Source organism: Lithobates pipiens, unplaced genomic scaffold, assembly GCF_037356315.1.
Source record: "Lithobates pipiens isolate NorthernLeopardFrog02 unplaced genomic scaffold, aLitPip1_a1.2 Scaffold_19, whole genome shotgun sequence".
NCBI classification, from domain to species: Eukaryota; Metazoa; Chordata; class Amphibia; order Anura; family Ranidae; genus Lithobates; species Lithobates pipiens.
In genome coordinates this window covers 36,699,778-36,723,096 of record NW_027507764.1, presented here as the reverse complement: position 1 = coordinate 36,723,096, position 23,319 = coordinate 36,699,778, and positions in this window count along the sequence as shown.

Genomic DNA, 23,319 nt, shown 5'->3' with positions numbered 1-23,319 from the left:
ACTGATGGGCGACACGGATGGGTGGCACTGATGGGCGACACAGATGGGCACTGATAGCTGGCACAAATTGGCACTGATAGCTGGCACGGATTGGCATGGATGGGCGGCACAGATGGGCATGGATAGGCGGCACAGATGGACATGGATATGCGGCACAGATGGGCATGGGTGGGCACTGATAGGTGGCACGGATGGGCACTGATAGGCGGCACAGGTGGGCACTAATAGGCGGCACAGGTGGGCACTGATAGGCGGCATTGGTGTTATACTGTACTAATGGATGCCAATCAGTGCCAAACAATAATGCATGCCAATCAGTGATGCCCATGCACTGATTGGCATCCATTATGGGCACTGATTGGCATCCATTGTGGCACTGACTGGCATCCCTGGTGGTCTAGGGAGGATTACCTTTTGCTGGGCATCCCTGGTGGTCTGGTGGCATCCCTGGTGGTCCAGTGAGGGCATCCTCGGGGGGGCTGTGCTGATAATCGATCAGCACAGACCCCCCCTGTCAGAGGAGCAGCCGATCGGCTCTCCTCTACTCGCGTCTGACAGACGCGAGTGAGGAAAAGCTGATCACCGGCTCTTCCTATTTACACTGTGATCAGCTGTGATTGGACACGGCTGATCACGTGGTAAAGAGTCTCCGTCGGAGACTCTTTACCGAGATCATAGTTGCCGGGTGTCAGACTGACACCCCGCAACAACGATCGCCGCGATGCGCGCCCCCGTGGGCACGCAGCGGCTCATAATCCTGATCACGTCATATGACGTTCGATCAGGATTATGCAACCACTTTGCCACCGTCAATTGTCTATAGGGCGGGCGGCAAGTGGTTAAGTTTTGTAATGTTAAAAAAATAGGCACCTGTAAAAAGGCTTATAAACTAAATCGCGGTGAAACACCGGTAACATGTTTTGCTGCGTTTATCGGCGTTTTGCGTCTGAAATGTCGGAAACGTTGGCGTCCGACATTAAACGAACCAGTGTACATGTACACATAAGATAACATTGGATGAGTTCAGGGGCAGCTGAAAAAAGCAGCCATCTGCCTCTGAACTTCCGTTTACCAGCAGCAGTGTACATGAGGCCTAAGAAACTGTCTGATGTAGTGCTACGCCTGGAGGAGCCACTGGATTTTTTCAGGACCTTCCTGACCTACTCCAGTAAAAACCTGCCTTGCATATTGAACCAAGTGTAGTACTATCCCCTTAAGAGGCCACTGGATTTTTGGGTCCCCTTTACAAGCACAGCCAGGCAACAGGAATTGCCAGCATCCTGTCAGTAGTCCAGAGTGCTTTGTTTTGGTTTGGGTTTATTGGGATGGAAAGATATATAGTTGAATGTAACTGGAAGACTTGAAACTGTCTCTGTTGTAAAAAAAAAAAAAATCACATGGCTGTCCTCCTGTTGGATGTACAAATCAGCTTGACTGGTAAAGAAACAAGTTCAACAGCACTGAATGCAGGTGCATTTAGGATCCCCATGCAAGAGGTGTAGACAGGGGCGGACTGAGAACTCATGGGGCCCCCGGGCAATAGGAGATTATGGGGCCCCCGGGCAATAGGAGATTATGGGGCCCCCAGGCAATCAGACATTATGGGGCAAACCAGTATACACACACAGTATACAATCACACAGTATACACAGACATGTTTCTATTGGCTGAGAAGGTACTGGAAAGGTGGGGCAGCTATAATCTCTGGCTTTTTAGACCAAAAGGATGTTGGTAAGGGACATTTCAGAGACAGATGTAAAAAAAACAACTAATTTTTACATACTGTCCCTGGTTTTACTGAGGCTGACAACCCTGATGGGGCCCCCTAGTGGCATGGGGCCCTCGGGCAGTGCCCGAGTGGCCCAATGGTTAGTCCGCCCCTGGGTGTAGAGTAGCTATGCTGGCTCTGGATGGCTCTAAGCTGCCCCCACCTCCCCCCCCCCGCCCCACACACACACACACACCTGGCTGCTTCTCCTCTATAGGCTTTGAGGTGTACTGGTTGAAGTTTCTCACTCAGTCCCAATGAAAAATACTCCAGCGCATTTGGTGACAGCCTCCTGCTGGACAGGTCCCAATGGCTCCCAGTGTGACTCAGCTAAGCCTAGATGAGACTGAAAGGGTGTAAGGGCTTCCTCTGCTGCTTTCTCTCTCTCTCTGGCTCCTTCCTTCTGGCTCCTCAGAGCACACTCAGCACAGGGGTCCCCTCCATGCCATTGAACCCTGGATTCTGCTCTGACATGGCCAGGCTCCAGAATATTTATGGGCTATCTCTCCAACTTATGGGCCATCCTCACCCAGGGATTGGAGGAGGCTCCATAAATATTCAGGCCTCATTTCTGCCCCTCCACCCTCTAAGTTCTAGAACTCTCTGGCAGCTTCTAGAAGCCAGGGTAGGTGACAAAGACTTGGAGCTCTGCTAACCTAACTCTAAACAAATTAACCCTGGCCTACAGCAGGAGCCCAACTAAATTTACCTACTGTACATGAGCAACACTGACACACCTAGAAATTTGAAATTTACTTTTTTAAACTGGAAAAAAGCCCTGAAAGGGAAACAGGGTTAGACAAAGAAGTATATAAGCAGGGTCCTGATTCTCTAACAGCAACAGTCAAGCTGGCCAAGGGCACCTCCCACCGTCCCCTTTCTATAAGAACGAGATAGGGTACTACACACCTGTACATTGAGGGACTCCACCATCTTGGTTACTCAAATTCTTCTGGTCTGAGGCCCACCTTTACATCCGACATCAATAACACCGTAAGGTTAAATTTTACTTTTAACTTAGAAATGCCAACTAGCTCCTCCAGACCTCATTGTATATTCTTTTTTGATGGGCTCTCCCATAGGGCCTTTATTGGGCCACCCCAAGGGCTTCTTCTTGGAACTGTAACTTAACATGCTAGCTTCCAGACCTAGAATATAAGGAACTACGGTAGTCCCATGTACAGTATCCACCCAGGGAATGGGGTCTCCCTAAAAGGGGTACTAACATCTGATTTCCAAATACATGTAGCCCTGGTGACAGTACAGAAAAAAAAAAAAACATGTATTAAAAAAACAAAATGTTATTAAATTTTTATCTGATTTCTTTTAACACACTGTGAAAACAGCAATATAATGTTAACATAGTAGCATTGTACTACTCTGGGGAAGTGATCAGGATTTTTTTTTTAACACATTATGATTGCTAATACCAGTGAATTACATTGTTATATGCAAGCATTTTACTAAATTAAAGCGGGAGTCCGCCGGGAGTTCCGCCGTTTTTTTTTTTTTTTAAAGCCAGCAGCTACAAATACAGCAGCTGCTGACTTTTAAAATAAGGACACTTACCCGCCCAGCGCGCCCGCGATGTCGGCACCCGAAGCCGATCTCTCGATCGTCTCTCGGGTGCTGCCGCCGCCATCTTGGGTATGGGAATCAGGAAGTGGAGCCTTTCGGCTTCATTTCCCGGTTCCCTACTGCGCATGCGCGAGTCGCGCTGCGCAATAAGGATGGACCCGCTGCCTCTGGGATCTGTGTGTTTCCCAGCAGGCAGCGGGGGACTTTCGGAAAGGGGCGTAGATCTACGCCCCTTTCCGCAGAGAGCTATCCCGGAAGTGGGTGCAGATACCTGTACTGTACAGGTACCTGCACCCCCCTCCCCCCTGAAAGTTGCCAATTGTGGCGCCGGAGGGGGGGAGGATTCCAATGAGCGGAAGGTCCACTTTAGGGTGGACCTCCGCTTTAAACTGATTTATTCGGTTTGTAGTGTTGTGATTAGCTGTGATTGGTCAGAGCTAATCACATAGTACAAATGGGCTGTGACTGGTCCTGTCTGTGCCATGTAATCACATTAACCAATCACAGCTAGCAACACAATTGTTAACAATGGATGGCATGAAAGGAAGCCATCCATTGTTTACAACTGTCTGGAGACGTGCTGTGATTGGTCACAACAGTCACATGATACCGGCAGCGAATCGGTCCACTGGTCATCGGCTGCCGGTGACAGGTCCCGCACACTTTCTGAGAGGACATCATTGTCCTCTCAGAATGGTAAAGCCACCGCTTGGCCATCATTCTGCTATAGACTGGGTGGGAAGGTGTTAAAGCAAACCTCCTGAAGCAAATGGAAGGTCGTTTTTTTTTTTTCTTTTGTTAGATCCCCAACTCCGCCTAATGCAAAGGGTGTTGATTTACTAAAACCGGAGCACTCAAAATATGGTGGCGCTACATGGTAGCCAATCTGCTTCTAACTTCGGCTTGTTAAAATAAGCTGTGACAAACAAACCTGGAAGCTCATTGGTTTCTATGCACAGCTGCACCAGATTTTGCACTCTCCAGTTTTAGTAAATCAACCTCAATGACTTAAAAAAGTTAACTGTTGGCAAACCCTCCTACCCCCTCAAAAAAGTACATTAGTCCCAACGTTTGGTGCTGCTGGATGGCACGGGTGACCAAATCGATGGTACAGATTGCAAGCTGTGACACACGTAAGGCATAGAAAGTGAAAAAGGGATGGCGGCTGAATTAGTTATGATTGTCAGCAAAACCCGAAAGAAGGTCCAATTTCCATATAAATCTGACCAATGAAGCAAACTTTTGATTTCTCCTCATTTGAAATTGAGTGAACATTTCAACTGGAAAAATGGTGACTTTGTTTTTGGCTTCTTGCTGATCACAGCTGACTGTGGGGTGTGTTAGTTCTTAACCTTTTTATCTTCCATCGCACCATTCTTGTTGTCCTGAGTAGGCAGGTCTGTTGGTTGAGGGCATGGATTGAGAAAGTCCAATGTTAAAACTGAGATAAGGCAGAGACCAAAAGCTACAAATGTGTACAGAGAAACGTTGTACGGTACATAGAAAGTATGCAAGGACTGTCGAATTACATGACCTGCCCATGCTGTGTGCCAAGTAAGGATTCTACATGGAAGCATTGGATCTTTTAAAGGAACTGCACTTAAAGGGGACTTAACATCATGCTAAAGCTCAATTTCGGGTAGCTGAAAAAAGTAACCTTGCAGTGCCCCCCCCCCCTTATTCCCCTGCACTGAAAGGGCTAAATGATCATGCTGTCTAAGGCAGTGGTTCTTAACCACTACAATACAGGGCACTTTCACCCCCTTCCTTCCCAGCCCAATTTTCAGCTTTCATCGCTCTAGCGCTTTCAGTGACAATTGCGCGGTCATGCTACAATGTACCCAAATTAAATGGTTATCATTTTGTTCGCATAAATAGAGCTTTATTTTGGTGTTATTTATTCACGACTCAGTTTTTTATTTTTTGTGATATAAGAGCAAAAAAAGCGGAAATTTGGAAAAAAAACAATATTTTCTTTTTTCTATTTGAAAAGAAATCCAATAAAATAAAATTTTGTCATAAATTTAAGCCAAAATGTATTCTGCTACATGTTTTTGGTAAAAAAAATTCCGTTAAGTGTATAATAATTGGTTTGTGTGATCACGGACATATGTACGCAAATGATCATGTACATATGTGTGCAGGTGATCACGTACATATGTGTGCAGATAATCATTGGGACATGTGATTTTAGTGGGACATATGTGGGGGACATGTTTTTATTATTGGGGACATGTGTTTTTATTATTTGGGGACATGTATGTTTTGAGGACATGTGTGTTTTGGGGACATATGTGGGGACTGTGTTTGTACTGTGTGGTGTGTTGTGTGTTGACACTAGACTGATGATCAGTGAGTAAAAAGCTGTAAAAAACAGCCCATACTCACTGATCATCAGCCGGCTGCAGCGTTCTGCTCTCCTCTCCTCAGCGATGACTTCCGTGTGAGGAGAGGAGAGCCGATTGCCTAGCAACCGGCTGTTTGTTTACATCACATGACGGCCGTGATTGGACACGGCCGTCGTGTGATCAGGAGGGCCAATCACAGAGCCCTCCTGCCGATCTGAGATGTGCCGTGTCCGGGTGACATGAGCACATCGGGATCGCGCCGCTGCGCGGGTACGCGCGCGCGCGATCCCGCTACTTCTGAAGGACGTTCCTGAACGGCCTGTCAGGAATAGACGGCTCCCACCCGGCCGTATATATATGCATTGGCCGGGTGGGAAGTGGTTAACCACCGGGCTGTGGCTTGCTGCCAGGCAGTGGTCTTCCTCCTACTAGGCCTCCAGCCAGATTCAGATCCCCTAACCCCCCCCCCCCCAAACACACACACACTGCCTTCAAGCTCCCATAGTGCCCCAACCTTCCATAGTAAACTGCAGTGCCCCTCAGCCCCTACTATGCCCCAAAACCTCCCATAGTTCTCTACAACCTCCCACAGTGCCTTCAAGCCCCCCCACAGTGTCCTTTATCCTACTTCAGTGCCCCCCAAGCCTACCACAGTGCCTCCACTCCCCTATAGTGCCCCAAACTGCCAACAGTATTCCACACTACTCCCCCAACTTCCCACAGTGAACTCTGCAAAGTCCAGGGGCGTAACTATAGGGGGTGCAGCAGTCGCGACCGCAACTGGGCCCTGTGCTGCAGGGGGCCCATGCAGCCCCCTCTGTATATGGCCCGGCAGCAGCATAGGCAGCTAGGGGTACCAGTGCACCATGCACACGGGTGGCTGGAGGTGGAGGGTGACTAGCAGAGCTCCATGCTCGACTATCGCACTGGCTGCTCTTTAGTTGTGCATTCCCCGCATGACCTGTGTCCTCGGCCGGCTCCTCAGAGTACCCATCTCCTGCTCCATGCATTGCCGCTCAGTCTGATGTCTGTTCTCCCCAGCGAGAGTCCTGCCCCCCGAGTCCAGCCCACACTGCACTGCATACTTCTCCCGGGTAAACAAACTTTAAGCACACAGATGCAGTGCAGCCCTATGAGAGCCCCCCGGAGGACACTGCAGGCATGTCTGCCAGCCCCCCTCCTCCCCCATCATACACAGATGATGAAAGGTCTTTCTGGGAGATATGCTGATCACCCGTCCAGCACACTGGATGGAGCCCAGGCCAACATGGATGAGTGCGCGGCCTGCAGCTTGGTCATGGTGAGTGACAGGACCCCATCCCCCACACACCATTACTTACCCCCTCCATCTCCCCCTGGGGACAGGGGCCCCTTCTCACGTGGGGACAGGGACCCCCATCTCCCCTGGGGACAGGGACCCCTTCTCACCTGGGGGCAGTAACTTCATCTGCCCTGGAGAAAAGGACCTCATCTCTTCTGGGGACGGGGACCCCATCCTGCCTAGGGACAGTACCCCAATGGGGCACCTAAAAATAAAAAAATTAAATAATAAAAAAAAACTACTGATACCAGTGGTGGAACTACAGGGCTCACAAAGGTCATACCTGTGACCACGCCCTGGAGTTCCACCGCCGGACTCAGAGGGAAGGGCCCTGGCTGGGGTTCAGGGGGGCCCTTCATGGTTTCTTGCATCGGGGCCCTGAAGGTTCTAGTTACGCCACTGGCAAAGTCCACAGCCTCCTCCAGATAGCCAAACCCCTACAGTTTCCCCAGCCTCCCTCCAGAAACCCTTTTACCACCTACAGGGCCATAAATTCTACTTCAGGGTCCCCTAATCACCTCCAGAACCTCCATTTCCCCACAATAACACCCAGCCCCATCCAGAGCCGTCCATATTTCAATACACATTTGCATTACCCTACTTTAATTGTGTGAATATAAACTTTTTTATTATCGTTGGAGCATTGAAGGTTTTAGAAGGAAACATTTACTGGGCCCTGGTCTCAAAAAGGTTGAGAACCACTGGTCTAGGGGGTTAGGAATATGATGAAATACACTATATTACCAAAAGTATTTGGACGTCTGCCTTTACATGCACACAAAATGTATTGGCATCCCAGTGTTAGTCCGTAAGGTTCAAAATTAAGTTGGCCCACCCTTTGCAGCTCTAACAGCTTCAACTCTTCTGGGAAGGCTGCCCACAAAGTTTAGGAGTGTGTCTATGGGAATGTTTGACCATTCTTCCAGAAGTGCATTTGTGGGGTCAGGCACTGATATGGACGAGAAGGCCTGTCTCGTAGTCTCCACTCAAATTCATCCCAAAGGTGTTCTATCGGATTGGAGTCAGGACTCTGTGCAGGCCAGTCAAGTTCCTCTACCCCAAACTCGCTCACACATGTCTTTATGGACCTTGCTTTGTACACTGGTGCGCAGTCATGTTGGAACAGGAAGTGGCCATCCCCAAACTGTTCTCACAAAGTTGGGAGCATGAAATTGTCCAAAATGTCTTGGTATGCCGACACCTTAAGAGTTCCCTTCACTGGAACTAAGGGGCCAAGCCCAACCCGTCAAAAACAACCCCACACCATAATCCCCCCTCCACCAAATGATTTTGATCAGTGTACAAAGCAAGCTCTGTATCAGGTCATCCACATCAGTGCCTGACCTCACAAATGCGCTTCTGGAAGAATGGTCAAACATTGTGGACAGCCTTCCCAGAAGAGCTGAAGCTGTTATAGCTGCAAAGGGCGGGGCCAACTCAATATTGAACAATACGGACTAAGCCTGGGATGCCATTAAAGTTCATGTGCATCTAAAGGCAGGTGTCCCAATACTTTTGGTATGATAGTGTACATACCTTTTTCATCACTCTCACAGGCTTTCTCCTGCCTATGTGACCATTCCCTGAAGCTACTTTGTTTTACTGCTCAACCGGTTGCAGCTTTTCAAAGCCTGAACATACAGGTAAGTATGACTGCTTATTCCAATTTCCCTTGGCAAGATGTTCATGTAATCCTTGCTTTGCAGGAGGGGGCCCTACTGCAAGGGAACATTTAAAATGTATCCGATGTTCTGCTTTAACCACTTCAGCCCCGGACCAATAAACACCCTAAGGACCAGAGGTCTTTTTCCAATTTCGCACTGCGCTGCTTTAACTGGTAATTGCGCGGCCATGCAATATTGCAGCCAAACTAAATTTGCGTCCTTTTCTTCCCACAAATAGAGCTTTCTTTTGATGGTATTTGATTGCCTCTGCGATTTTTTTTTGCGATATAAATGGAAAAAGAGCGAAAATTTTGAAAAAAAAAGATATTTTCTTCTTTTTGTTATAAGAAAAATCGAATAAACGAAATTTTAGTCATACATTGAGGGCAAAATGTATTCAGCCACATGTCTTTAGTAAAAAAAATGTCAATAAGCGTATATTTTTTGGTTTGCGCAAAAGTTATAGCGTCTACAAACTAGAGTACATTTTCTGGAATTTACACAGCTTTTAATTTATGACTGCCTATCTCATTTCTTGAGGTGCTAAAATGGCAGGGCAGTACAAACCCCCCCCCAAATGACCCCATTTTGGAAAGTAGACACCCCAAGGAAATTGCTGATGGGTATGTTGAGCCCATTGAATATTTATTTTTTTTGTCCTAAGGGATTGAATAATGACAAAAAAAAAAAATTTTTTTTACAAAAAGTTGTCACTTAATGATATATTGCTCACACATGCCATGGTTATATGTGGAATTGCACCCCAAAATATATTACGCTACTTCTCCCGAGTATGGGGATACCACATGTGTGGGACTTTTTGGGAGTCTAGTCGCGCACGGCACCCCGAAAACCAATCACCACCTTCAGGATTTCTAAGGGTGCAAATTTTTGATTTCACTCCTCACTACCTATAACAGTTTCGAAGGCCATAAAATGCCAAAATAGCACAAAACCCCCCAAAATGATCCCATTTTGGAAAGAAGACACCCCAAGCTATTTACTGAGAGGCATGTTGAGTCCATGGAATATTTTATATTTTGCCACAAGTTGCGGGAATATTACAAACTTTTTTTTTTTGCACAAAGTTGTCACTAAATGATATATTGCTCACACATGCTATGGGCATATGTGAAATGACACCCCAAAATACATTTTGCTGCTTCTCCTGAGTACGGGGATACCACATGTGTGGGACTTTTTGGGAGCCTAGCCACGTACGGGACCCCGAAATCTAAGCACCGCCTTCAGGATTTCTAAGGGCATACATTTTTTATTTTACTCCTCACTACCTATCACTACCTATCACAGTTTTGAAGGCCATAAAATGCCAAGATGGCACAAAACCCCCCCAAATGACCCCATTTTGGAAAGTAGACACCCCAAGCTATTTGCTGAGGGCCATGTTGAGACCATTGAATATTTTTTTTTTTTGTCCCAAGGGATTGAATAATGACAAAAAATAAAAATAAATTTTTTTTTTACAAAAAGTTGTCACTAAATGATATATTGCTCACACATGCCATGGTTATATGTGGAATTGCACCCCAAAATATATTCCGCTACTTCTCCTGAGTATGGGGATACCACATGTGTGGGACTTTTTGGGAGTCTAGTCGCGCACGGCACCCCGAAAACCAATCACCACCTTCAGGATTTCTAAGGGTGCAAATTTTTGATTTAACTCCTCACTACCTATCACAGTTTCGAAGGCCATAAAATGCCAAAATAGCACAAAACCCCCCAAAATGACCCCATTTTGGAAAGTAGACACCCCAAGCTATTTACTGAGAGGCATGTTGAGTTCATGGAATATTTTATATTTTGCCAAAAGTTGTGGGAATATTACAAACTTTTTTTTTTTTGCACAAAGTTGTCACTAAATGATATATTGCTCACACATGCTATGGGCAGAAGTCAAATTACACCCCAAAATAAATTCTGCTGCTTCTCCCGAGTACGGGGATACCACATGTGGGGGACTTTTTGGGAGCCTAGCCACGTACGGGTCCCCGAAAACCAAGCACTGCCTTCCGGATTTAAATATAAAATGCTACCAAAAAAACTGTTAGCGATTGCAGGGATCAGGCCTGACTCTGCGATCGCTGCAGTTATGTGTTTAGTGTTTTGTAAGTGACAGTGATCGATCGATACTGCACTTGGGTGGGCTGGGCAGAGGGGCAAAACGCAGGTGCTAGCAGGTATCTGGGCTGATCCTGCTAACAATGTGTTTTTTTGGAACCCTGAACTGCTGGGGACGCTAGTATAGATCTGATCAGATCAGATATTGATCTGTTCAGATTCTATACCACTACGGGAGGTGTATGCTTTGCGCGTGGGTGTTAGCGGTACTGGCACTAACCTAGCGCTGCCTGGGGCGACGCAGACCCTGACCCTAAAACCTAATTGATATCACCCGCCGGGGGATCAGGGGGTTAAACCTTTATTGGGTAATAAATGGTGGGTGCCCTGATGCTATAAAAAGCAAACTAACCAGAGTCACCCGTAACACTTATACGGTGATCAGTGGTGAAAGGGTTAACTAGGGGCAATCAGGGGGTTCACATTTTTATTAGGTAGTATATGGGGGTCCCTGGCGCTATATAAAAACCTGACGGGGAACCTAAATAACTAACTGGCTAACCAGCGTCACCAGTGACACTTATACTGTGATCGCTGGTGAAAGGGTTAACTAGGGGCAATCAGGGGGTTAAAACCATTATTGGGTAGTATATCGGGGTACCTAGCGCTATAAAAACCTGGCGGTGAACCTAAAAAAATAACTAGCTATCTAACGACAGTAGCGACACTGATGCAGCGATCAGAAAAATTATCGCTTAGTGACACTGGCAAAAGGGGGTGAAAGGGTTAACTAGGGGCAATCAGGATGTTAAAACCATTATTGGGTAGTATATCGGGGTACCTAGCGCTATAAAAACCTGGCGGTGAACCTAAAAAAATAACTAGCTACCTAGCGACAGTAGCGACACTGATGCAGCGATCAGAAAAATGATCGCTTAGTGACACTGGCAAAAGGGGGTGAAAGGGTTAACTAGGGGCAATCAGGATGTTAAAACCATTATTGGGTAGTATATCGGGGTACCTAGCGATATAAAAACCTGGCGGTGAACCTAAAAAAATAACTAGCTACCTAGCGACAGTAGCGACACTGATGCAGCGATCAGAAAAATGATCGCTTAGTGACAGTGGCAAAAGGGGGTGAAAGGGTTAACTAGTGGCAATCAGGATGTTAAAACCATTATTGGGTAGTATATCGGGGTACCTAGCGATATAAAAACCTGGCGGTGAACCTAAAAAAATAACTAGCTACCTAGCGACACTAGCGACACTGATGCAGCGATCAGAAAAATGATCGCTTAGTGACACTGGCAAAAGGGGGTGAAAGGGTTAACTCTAGGGGCAATCAGGGGGTTAAATCTTTATTGGGGGGTGATAGGGGGCTACCCTGGACCTAACACTAACTGCCCTGACAGTTTTTACTTTTACAACTGACACTGAATGCATTGATCAGTAAAGAAATGATCAATGCAATCAGTGACACTGTGACTGGGGGGGGGGGGGGGGGGATCGGGGGGGGTTTGTGTACCTATGTGTACCTATGTGTCAGTGTAGTGTTTTGGTGCACTTACTTTTAGTCTTCTCCTCGTAGTCCGGTCAAAAAGACCGCCCCGAGGAGAATGACATCACTTCCTCCTTCCTGTGTAAACAATACACAGTGGGAGGAAGTTCGTCATTGGCCAGGAGCGATCGAGAGGGGGTGGCCAGAAACCAACGGCCATCCCCTCATCACGGATCGCTCCCGGAGGGAAACGGACCGCCGTATCCAGCGGGAGGGGGTCCGATCGGACCCTCCACCCGCTGGAAGGCAGGCACGTACATGTACGTGCTTGTGCCTGCCTGTGCCATTGTGATGACGTACAATGGCAATACGGCGGTCCTTAAGTGGTTAAGTGCAACATGCTAGGTAATGTGTCAGTGTAATACTTCCAGGATTATTACCTCTCACAGAGTTCACAGTACTCCCCCTGAGAAAGCCTGAAGATGACTTGCTAAAGTTAAAACCGAGCATCAGAATGGGGAAGAAAGGGGATTTAAGTGACTTTGAATGTGGCATGGTTGTTGGTGCCAGACTGGCTGGTCTGAGTATTTCAAAATCCGCTGATCTACTGGGATTTGCACGCACAACCATTTCTCAGGTTTACAGAGAATGCTCCAAAAAAGAGAAAATATCCAGTGAGTGGTAATTGTGTGGAGGAAAATGCATTGTTGCTGTCAGAGGTCAGAGAAGAATAGGCATAGAAGAGAGAGTGCAGCATGGAAGCTTTAGTTTGCCTGCGGGGATTGGGGTGTCGAGCCAGGGAAGGGATCCCAGGGGTCGGGAGTGGCCGGACTGCAGAGGAGGGGTGGGACTTGACATACACGGCTCCCCCGGAGGGGGTGTTCCCTGTACTGTGGCTGGACATGGGCTCTCCGCTCTGTCTGCTCTCCAATGTCTCTGTCCTGTCTTCAGGTAAGGGGGGAGCCGTGTGTGTATGTACAGGGACCAATCACATCACATGTCACTGATCTACTGGGAGGATACTAGACTGCTCAGGAGAGCATCTGTCTATTTACTACCCTAGCCTGTCTATTTACTACCCTAGCCTGTCTATATACTACCCTAGCCTATCTATATACTACCCTAGCCTGTCTATATACTACACTAGCCTGTCTATATACTATCCTAGCCTGTCCATATACTACCCTAGCCTGTCTATATACTACACTAGCCTGTCCATATACTAACCTAGCCTGTCTATATACTACCCTAGCCTGTCTGTATACTATCCTAGCCTGTCCATATACTACCCTAGTCTGTCTATATACTAGTCTGTCTATATACTACCTTAGCCTGTCTATATACTACCCTAGCCTGTCTATATACTACCCTAGCCTGTCTGTATATTAACCTAGCCTGTCTGTATATTAACCTAGCCTGTCTATATACTACCCTAGAATGTCCATATACTACCCTAGTCTGTCTATATACTATCCTAGCCTGTCCATATACTACCCTAGTCTGTCTATATACTACCCTAGCCTGTCCATATACTACCCTAGCCTGTCTATATACTATCCTAGTCTGTCTATATACTACCCTAGTCTGTCTATATACTAACCTAGCCTGTCTATATACTGCCCTGGCCTGTCTATATACTACCCTAGCTTCTCTGTATACTAACCTAGCCTGTCTATATACTACCCTAGCATGTCCATATACTACCCTAGTCTGTCTATATACTAACCTAGCCTGTCTATATACTACCCTAGCCTGTCTATATACTACCCTAGCCTGTCTATATACTACCCTAGCCTGTCCATATACTACCATAGCCTGTCCAAATACTAACCTAGCCTGTCTATATACTACCCTAGCCTGTCTACATACTTCCCTAGTCTGTCCATATACTACCCTAGCCTGTCCATATACTACCCTAGCCTGTCCATATACTACCCTAGCCTGTCCATATACTTCCCTAGCCAATCCATATACTACCTTAGCCTGTCCATATACTACCCTAGCCTGTCTATATACTTCCCTAGTCTGTCCATATACTACCCTATCTTGTCCATACACTACCCTAACCTGTCCATATACTACCCTAGCCAGTCCATATACTACCCTAGCCTGTCAATATACTACCCTAGCCTGTCTGTATACTATCCTAGCCTGTCCATATACTACCCTAGTCTGTCTATATACTAACCTAGCCTGTTCATATACTACCCTAGCCTGTCTAGATACTTCCCTAGTCTGTCCACATACTACTCTAGCTTGTCCATACACTACCCTAGCCTGTCCATATACTACCCTAGTCTGTCTATATACTAACCTAGCCTGTCTATATACTATCCTAGCCTGTCCATATACTACCCTAGTCTGTCTATATACTAACCTAGCCTGTTCATATACTACCCTAGCCTGTCTACATATATATATATATATATATATATATACTAGCCTAGCCTGTGTATATACTACCCTAGCCTGTCCATATACTATCCTAGCCTGTCCAAATACTAACCTAGCCTGTCTAGATACTTCCCTAGTCTGTCCATATACTACCCTAGTCTGTCTATATACTAACCAAGCCTGTCTATATACTACCATAGCCTGTCCATATACTACCCTAGTCTGTCCATATACTACCCTAGCTTGTCCATACACTACCCTAGCCTGTCCATATACTTCCCTAGCCTGTCTATATACTTCCCTAGCTTGTCCATACACTACCCTAGCCTGTCCATATACTTCCCTAGCCTGTCCATATACTTCCCTAGCCAGTCCATATACTACCCTAGCCTGTCAATATACTACCCTAGCCTGTCTGTATACTCCCCTAGACTGTCTATATACTACCCTATCCTGTCTATATACTACACTAGCCTGTCCATATGCTACCTTAGCCTGTCTATACACTACCCTAGCCTGTCTGTATACTATCCTAGCCTGTCCATACAGTACTCTAGCCTGTCCATACACTACTCTAGCCTGTCTATATACTACCCTAGCCTGTCTATATACTACCCTAGCCTGCCTACATACTTCCCTAATATGTCCATATACTACCCTAGCTTGTCCATACACTACCCTAGCCTGTCCATATACTACCCTAGCCTGTCTATATACTTCCCTAGCCAGTCCATATACTACCCTAGCCTGTCAATATACTACCCTAGCCTGTCAATATACTACCCTAGCCTGTCTATATACTCCCCTAGACTGTCTATATACTACCCAATCCTGTCTATATACTACCCTAGCCTGTCCATATACTACCTTAGCCTGTCTATACACTACCCTAGCCTGTCTGTATACTACCCTAGCCTGTCTATATAATAACCTATCCTGTCTATATACTACCCTAGCCTGTCTATATACTACCCTAGCCTGTCAATATACTACCCTAGCCTGTCCATATACCTGCGCACCACAGGAAGCGAGCCGGTGCAATCACTATTTGTCTTCAGGCCGGGTCCAGGTGCAGGCCTGCGGACCACGGCTGAAGAAAAAGGTGGAGAGGCACTGCAAAAATCTCTACCCCCACCACCTCTACCATATACATGGGCAGGGGAAAGGGAGTGGAGTCAGGGTCGGAGCCAATAGGGCGGCAAAATGAGGTTTCGCTTAGGGTGTCAAAAATCCTTGCACCAGCCCTGCATGAAAGGCATGGAAGTTCGGTGGTACAAAGCTGTAATTGCTTTCCTGGACAGCTTACATTCGGATCCTCCTGCAAAGATAAAGAAATAGACCAACAATGGGAGATAAATAGTTAATTTTTTTTTTAACTTTCTACTTCCTATTTTTTAACTCTGCTATGTGGATTATTAAAGATAGATGACATTCTGTTCCCATGTTTCTGACATTGAGCACACATCCTGGAGCATAGTAGCCCATGACTGTGTCCCACAGGCAGCCTTGCCCTCTATTCCAGTAATTCTTGAAGTTCTACTCTGCCGGTACTTATAATCCTGGCACTAAGTGGGTCACACATACCCCTGGGGCCTCGGGCCCGCGCAATTTTCCTGATCTCTGTTTTCATGTGAAAAATGACATCAATATGAAAACATACGAAATCTATCATGCAACAAGTCAGGCCTTACATACTAACCCAACACTGATCTCAGCCCAGTCCCTCCGCCATTTAAATCTAAATTCGTATTAATAATAGTAATAGAGGAGCGCAGTCTGGGAGAGCAGCAGCTGCGGATAATGTGGCCACTAGTTAACGTCTTGCTTGCGGGCAGTTCTGACATTCTCATTCAATAAGCACACAATGCTACTGAGCGGGTCCCGAGGGAACCTTCGTGCCAAGTCAACCAATCAAAAGCAGTTGGGCTTAATCCAGGACATTGAATGTATTTCTACAAAGAAATTATGAATTTTTCTAGAATTTATTGTAAAAGTGACGCCGTGGCGAGACAGAAAGCGTAAACATCATAAACCAAACTAAATCTGACTGTAGGTGGAAAATGCTTGTATGTTTAAAAGTGAATATCATGATATAAAAAAAAAAAAAAACATATGCAGTACATCTCTATAATGCTTTGCGAGTACAGAAAAATACTTGTAGATCAGCAAGAAACGCCGTCAGCTCCTGAGTCCTGTTGTGTGCCGATAACACACACGGTGTCGCCAAACTCCCGAAGTGAAATTTACCGACAGGACGCTCAAAATTTACAAGCAGCACAATTTTTACTGACAAAAATCATAAAATTTACTGACATACATATTTTTTACTGACATTTAAAAAAAAAGTACATAAAATGGCCATTTTAACCACTTGACTACCATGCTATAGCCGAATGATGGCTCAAGTACGGCCGGCTCGTTTTGGGAGGCCGTCATATGAGGGCCTCCCACGATCACGCTCGCCCACAGGGCGCGGGCAGCACACTCTCTGGTTGTAGTATCCTCCGGAACACTGCTGATCGCAGATTAACCACTAGCTGAAAAGGCCGCCGTCATTGTACTGCAGCAGGTTGGCTCGTTCATGTGAATCACTGCCATTATACGTTGGCTCGGGAACTCTAGTTTGTGGGCGCAAGCGCGTGCCTCCAGCAGCCTGCGTGTGCCCGCAAACTAGAGTTCCTGAGCCAACGTACAATGACGGCGATTCGCAGGAACAGGCCCCCCAGTAGGAGAGCCAATCAGCGGGTCAGTAGAGGAGCCAATCAGCGGGTGGGGCAGACTCAATGTACGCTGGCCACCCACGATCCATCCCTACAGTGACAGAACAGAGATCTACTTGTGTAAACAAGGCAAATCTCCATTCTGACAGAGGAGATCACACAGATCCTGTCTTTCTGCTATGCAGGTAGACGGCTCTGTGTGTTTCCCCAGGCAGCCCATCCCCCATGCAGTTAGAACACACCTGCAGGGAACATACTTAACCCTTTGATCGCCCCTGCTTTTAACCTCTAACCTGCCAGTGTCATTGGTACAATGACAGTGCGTATTTTTAGCACTGATTACTGTAATAATGTCACTGTTTCCCAAAAAAAGTGTCAAAAATGTCAGTTATGTGTCCAATCTGTCCGTCGCAATCCCACTAAAAATTGCAGATCACCACCATTAGTAGTAAAAAATAATAATAATAATAATAAAAAATGCCATAAATCTATCCCAAAGTTTGTTGACGTGATAACTTTTGTGAGAACCAGTCTATATATGCTTATTGCAATTTTTTGGACCAAAAACATGTAGAATACATATCGGCCTAAACTGAGGAAGAAATTTGTTTTTTTATATATTTTTTCGGGATATTTATTATAGCAAAAAGTATTGCTTTTTTTCTTTTTATTTTAATTGTTGCTCTTTTTTTGTTTATAGCGCAAAAAATAAAAAACGCAGAGCTGATCAAATACCACCAAAAGAAAGCTCTATTTGTGGGGAAAAAAAGGACGTCAATTTTGGTTGGGTACAGCGTCGTACGACCGCGCAATTGTCAGTTAAAGCGACACAAAAAATGGCATGGTCATTAACCACTTCCCACCCGGCCAATGCACATATACGGCCGGGTGGGAGCCGTCTACTTCTGATAGGACGTTCAGGAACGTCCTTCAGAAGGAGCGGGATCACATGATGGCCGTGTCCAATCACGGCCCTCATGTGATGTAAACAAACAGCCGGTTGCTAGGCAATCGGCTCCTCCTCTCCTCACACAGAAGTCATCGCTGAGGAGAGGAGAGCAGATCGCTGCAGCCGGCTGATGATCAGTGAGTATGAGCTGTTTTTTACTCACTGATCATCAGTCTAGGGTAAACACACAACACACCACACAGTATAAACACAATGTCCCCACATATGTCCCCAAAACACACATGTCCCCAAAACATACATGTCCCCAAATAATAAAAACACATGTCCCTAATAATAAAAACATGTCCCCCACATATGTCCCACTAAAATCACATGTCCCAATGATTATCTGCACACATATGTACGTGATCACCTGCACACATATGTACATGATCATTTGCGTACATATGTCCGTGATCACATAAACCAATTATTATACACTTAACGGAATTTTTTTTACCAAAAACATGTAGCAGAATACATTTTGGCTTAAATTTATGACAAAATTTGATTTTATTGGATTTCTTTTAGAATAGAAAAAAGAAAATATTGTTTTTTTTCCAAATTTCTGCTTTTTTTGCGCTTATATCGCAAAAAATAAAAAACGGAGTCGTGAATAAATAACACCAAAATAAAGCTCTATTTGTGTGAACAAAATGATAAAAATTTTATTTGGGTACAGTGTAGCATGACCGCGCAATTGTCACTGAAAGCGATGCGAAAGCTAAAAATTGGGCTGGGAAGGAAGGGGGCGAAAGTGCCCTGTATTGTAGTGGTTAAGGAGGAAAATCTTCCAGTCCTTACGTGGTTAAGAGAAAGAGCTCACAGCTGAACACGGATGTAAGCCGAAGCCGGCAATGCCCTATCAGTGCCCATCAGTACCGCCTCATCAGTGCCCATCAATGCTACCGCATCAGTGCCTGGACATGTGCACTACCGAAAAATTTGTTCGTTTTCACTTCAAAAAAATTTTTTTTTCATTTTTCGGGTCATTCATTATGATCGAAATTTGTTATTTCAAATAAATTCGTAACTTTAGAATAATTCTAATTGGTTATCTTCCATTTGTTTAGATATTATTGAAGACGTTATTTGAAGATTTGGAAAATTGGAAATTTGGAAATTCAGAAATTCGAAAATTTGATAGTTCAGAAATAAGAACGAAAATCGAAAAATTTGAAAAGCCGAAAATTAGCAAATCCGAAATAATAACTAACTTACTAATAATAACTAACTATTAAATTATAGGTATAGGAATTTCCTTTCAAATTTGGCTGTTAGTGAACGTAATGAAAACGAATTTACCTGACTTTATGAATAGAGATGGCCTTGCGGTTCGCCCGGCGGTCGGTTTGCGAAAAAATTTTCTCATTCGCGATTCGCCAAACCGGCGGACTTCTGGCGCTGTTCGCACGGCGGACATATGCGTTTACATGTTGTATGCTGTCTTTTGTCAATGTAGGGAAAGGCCGCTGTGTGGAACAGGGTCAGTCAGTTTAATCACTAGCTATTACTATTAGGTCCACAAAGGTCCTTTTAAGGACTGGTATAGGTGTACAGCAGTGATATGCAATTAGCGGACCTCCAGCTGTTGCAGAACTACAATTCCCATGAGGCATAGCAAGACCCTGACAGCCAGAAGCATGACACCCAGAGGCAGAGGCATGATGGGACTTGTAGTTTTGCAACAGCTGGAGGTCCGCTAATTGCATATCCCTGGTGTACAGTATATAGGGTTGTACACGTATAATATACTTTCTTTCAAATATAGAAAGTATATTATGGTGCACTGCTGACTGCTGTGCTGCTGACCAATTCTGCAGCTGTTGTTTCTCAGTGTAGGGAGGGACAGTTTGGTGTTTGGAGCAGTGACAGTCTGCAATTCACTAGCTACTAGCTAGCTACTATTAGGTCCACAAAGGTCCTTTTAAGGACTGGTATAGGTGTACTATTTGGTGTGCAGTATATAGGGGTGTAATACACGTATAAAATACTTGCAAATATAGAAAGCATAGTATAGTGCATTTCCACTGTGCAGCATTGTGACTGCTGAGCGGTTCTGCAGCGACACTACAAAGAGTGTCAAACGCAATAAAAAAAAAAGCATTATAAAAAGTATTATAACTGGTGTGATAGACCAGTGGCCCCCCAAAACGACTGATTGAAGCGGGGTGTTATATACCTTCTTCCACATACATACTGCACTTCTCTAGAGACTTTTGTCACAGGGTCATTTAAAAAATGACAGGCAGAGGAAGAGGCAGGCCCTTCCGCAGGGGTAGGGCAGGAGCAACAGGCTTGAGCCAAAGTGGGAAATTGCAGAAGGTGCATTCGATTACGTCAAAGGACGCACCAGACTTGGTTGAGTGGCTCACTCAGCCTTACTCTTCTGCACCCTCCTCATCCTCTCGATCTGCACCTTCTTCTTCACTCTCTGCTGTGTGCACCCCCAAAGACACCACCACCAACACCACCACCATATACCCTCCGCTTGAGTCACAGGAATTATTTTCCGATCCATCCCAAGACATTGCCGATGCGCAGCCACTCTTGGCATTGGATCAGGAAGCAACAACCGCCACTCAGGAGTCTGACGACAGTACCCAGATCAGCCCAAGAAGGAGGTTGGTCCCCGGTGTTGCTGCCTACTCTGAGATCTCTAATTAAAGCGGTAGGGAAGGTGACGTCGATGATGACGTGTCTAGTGATGTCATGTGGGTGCCCACAAGAGAGGAAGAGGAGGGGAGTTCAGAGGGAGATATGGACCAGCAGATAGGGAGGAGAAGCAGGTGGAACTTATATTGCACAGGAGGGACAAAGCAGACTGCTAATGTATCAGGAGCGAGGCATCAACCATGTACGGTCACATCTGGTGCTCCCAGGATGCCGGCACATGGCTCCGCAGTGTGTTTTTTTTTAACATGTCCACTGCTGACAATAGTGTTGCCATCTGCAATCTTTGCAGTCAACGCATAAGTCGCGGTAAACCCAACACTCACCTAGGGACGACCGCCTTAAGAAGGCACATGAGCTGTCATCACCGAGCCCAGTGGGAGCAACGGAACCCAGAAAGCCACACTCCAGGCTCTCACCGTCCAGCCTCGTCTTCTACTTCTCCTTCTCCTCTCTCCTCACAATTGTCCTCCACTCCACCTTCCATCATGCCGTCCTCAAGTTTTTCTGGAAAAAGGCAGGCTTCCGTGGGCCAAATGTTCGAGCGTAAAAAATGATGATGCCAGATAACCCTCTTGCCCAACGGTTGACGGCTGGCTTGTCAGAACTGATAGCCAGCCAACTACTGCCATATAAATTGGTGGACTCGGAGGCCTTTCGAAAATTTGTGGCCATTGGAACACCACAATGGAAGGTCCCAGGAAGGAAGTATTTCTCACAGAAGGGCATCCCAGAGCTATATGGCCATGTTCAGTGGCAAGTGAATATATCTCTGGCACACAATGTCGGTGCCAAGATACATCTGACCACAGACATGTGGTCTAGCAAACATGGGCAGGGAAGGTATATAACTTTTACTGCCCACTGGGTGAACCTTCTGACAGCCGTCAAGCATGTAACCCGTGGCACCCGTGTAGATTTGGTTTTACCGCCACGGATTGCATGCAGGCCTGGCTCTTCTTCTCCTCCTCCTACTCCATCCTCCTCCCTCTCCTCGGCTGACTCCTCCTTTTCCACTGCTAGCGCCTCTTCCGCTGCGCCGCCAAAGCTCCCCAGAACCTATTCGACATGCCAGGTGAGACGTTGCCATGCCGTGCTGCGTCTGTTGTGCCTGGAAGGCAAGAGCCACACTGGCCCTGCACTCCTTTCAGCTTTGAGTTCACAGGCAGATCAGTGGCTAACACCGCTCAATTTGACAGTTGGTAAAATGGTGTGTGACAACGGTGCCAATCTGCTTACCGAATTGAAACAGGGAAAAATTACACACATGCCATGCATGGCACACGTCTTAAACTTGGTCGTGCAGCGATTCGTTGTCAAATACCCTGGGGTCCAGGACATCTTGCGGCAGGCAAGGAAAATCTCGGCCCATTTCAGAAGATCTTACACGGCCATGGCTCGCCTTGCTGACATTCAGCGGCGACACAATCTGCCAGTCAGACGTCTTATTTGCAATTGCCCGACGCGATGGAACTCAACCTTCTATATGCTTGATAGGCTGCTCCAGCAGAAACGTGCAGTTAACGACTACCTGTACGAACTCTGCGGCAGAACAGGTTCTGGGAGCTTGGTTTTTTTTTCACCGCGCCAGTGGCTTCTCATGCGCGACGCATGCAGACTTCTGTGGCCATTTGATGAGATCACCAAACTGGTCAGTCGCAGCCATGGTGCCATCAGTGACATCGTACTTTATGCCTTCTTTATGGAGCGTGCATTGTGTCGTGTCATTAATCAAGCCGTGGAGGAGCAGGAAGATGAGGAAGTCACAATGCTGGATGAATTCCCAGGGGGGGCTACTCTATCTGAGACAAGTCAACAACAGGAGTCTGAAGAGGAGTCAGAGGAGCATGGTGCCGGGGCAGATGAGGAGGAGCAAGAAGAGCATGCTTTAAACCTTTCTGGGACCCCTGTTGTTGTGCGTGGATGGGGAGAGGAGAATGAAGAGGACGACATTATCCTGGATGATGAGCAGGAGCCAGGCCACCACACTGCTTCCAGTTTAATGCAAATGGGGGCCTTCATGCTCCAGTGTTTTAACAGGGACCCCCGTATAAAAAGCATAAAGGTCAAGGACCAGTACTGGGTGGCAACGTACTTAGACCCCCGGTACAAACACAAAATGGCGGAAATGTTACCGCCGTCACAGAGGGCTGTCAGAATGGAGCACTTCCAGGCCTTGCTTCGAGAAATGCTGCATTCTGCTTTTGTGTGCGCTGGCAGAGGAGCAATTCCCACTCCAAGAGAAAGAGTTGCGGGTACCAATCCAACAACGCCTGCAAGAAGATGGCGGTTTGAAGATGTGTTGGTGACTTCTGTTATGAGGT